The sequence below is a fragment of the Lathyrus oleraceus genome, chromosome 3 (assembly GCF_024323335.1).
Source record: "Lathyrus oleraceus cultivar Zhongwan6 chromosome 3, CAAS_Psat_ZW6_1.0, whole genome shotgun sequence".
NCBI classification, from domain to species: Eukaryota; Viridiplantae; Streptophyta; class Magnoliopsida; order Fabales; family Fabaceae; genus Lathyrus; species Lathyrus oleraceus.
In genome coordinates, this window is record NC_066581.1 from 255626530 (window position 1) to 255628307 (window position 1778).

Below are 1778 nucleotides of genomic sequence, written 5' to 3' on the forward strand. Positions count from 1 at the left end.
GATCAATTATTAGTAATAAGTCCAGTCAGATAATGGACGTCTTTGACATCAATCATTACCCACATGGATAAAATTAATAATTACTATATATTTACCATCACATGTACGCAATTGTTCGGTCAAACCGTGTATTTCTTTTGACCGACCATAACAATTCGTATGAACAATTACACATCACATCTTTTGTAAATTTGATTGAATCAAATTTACACAACAAAAGTTATTTTTTCAACTTATTGTATTAAACAACTCAACCAAAATTACACGACATTTTAATAAATTAAATAGGGAGAGTCTTAAATTTACAAGGCACTACTCACAAATATAGGTTATAATTATTTAGGAGGCTCTCAATAATAATAATAATAATAATTATTGACAATCCTTAATAAAACATAAATTTATGGATTTATACAAATTCCATGATAAAAATAGTAATATTATTGTATAAAAATTAATAACAATAAACTTAAATAACATAATTATGTTAAATGTATAATTTGAAATCACATAAATATTAAATATTTATATATCCAAAATAAATATCAAACAAATTCAAATATACACTAAATAATTCTTTAAATAAATTATATTAGAATCAATAAAATAAGTTCTAAAATCCAAAGTATCCATAATTTAAAAAATTAAATCTTTATTTTTACCTTGTAGTTTTGAGATAAATTCAAAATATTCAAAAAAAATTCCATTAAATAATATATAATAACTAAATATATATTAAATGAATTAGTATTTGTCTTATCTCTCAAAATCTAAATTCATGTGCATATTTTATGTGAATCAAATTGAAAGATAAAACAATAATTAAAAATTAAATAAAATGATTTGATAATAAAACTTTTTTTAAAAACCAAGAATCAAATCACCAAAATAAGATTTAAATTCAACATTTATCTTTCCCAAATAAATGATATAAATATATATTTCTAAATATATACTCTCTAGCCACAAATAAAATGTTAAAAATCAAAATCTTTATATATATATATATATATATATATATATATATATATATATATATATATATATATATATATATATATATATATATATATATATATATATATATATATATATATATATATATATATATATATATATTTTCAATCATTGCTAATAACCATATATGTGATTCCAAATATATTTAGCATAATATATATTAAATAACATATTTCCTCCAGAAAATCAGAATTTGCATAAATTCCTTTCTTCCCAAAAAATATTATATTTAAAATTAATTTTGAATCACATCTCTATCAAATTTAAATTTAAAAAAAAAAATCATAGTAACAAACTATATTTGAATTAAATCTAAAATTTATAATATATATTACAATATAATATTTATATTCAATTCAAAACTTTGTTACTATTTAAATTTCTTTTTATTTTTTCTTATATAATATCATGAACAAATTAAATAAATAATTATCAGTCTTTAGAGATATAAAAAAATTAAATAAAATAAATAATAGTTTTATCCCTGTTTCATGAACTTACCATCAACCATAAAAAGGTAAAAAACAAAAAAAATACACGCAAAAGATAAAAAACCATGTCCTTAGAATTTTTCTTTTCTTGTCAACAACCATTAATAAAAATCAATATACTATCTTTAAAGAGAAAAGACCAATATTTAGTATCTCCGGATAAAAAAACTCAAAATAATCATGGTAAGTATATATCAGTTCATCCATGAATTTATAAGAAATATATTTAAAAAAATCAACCATAAATTATAATAGTCAACCTTAATAAAT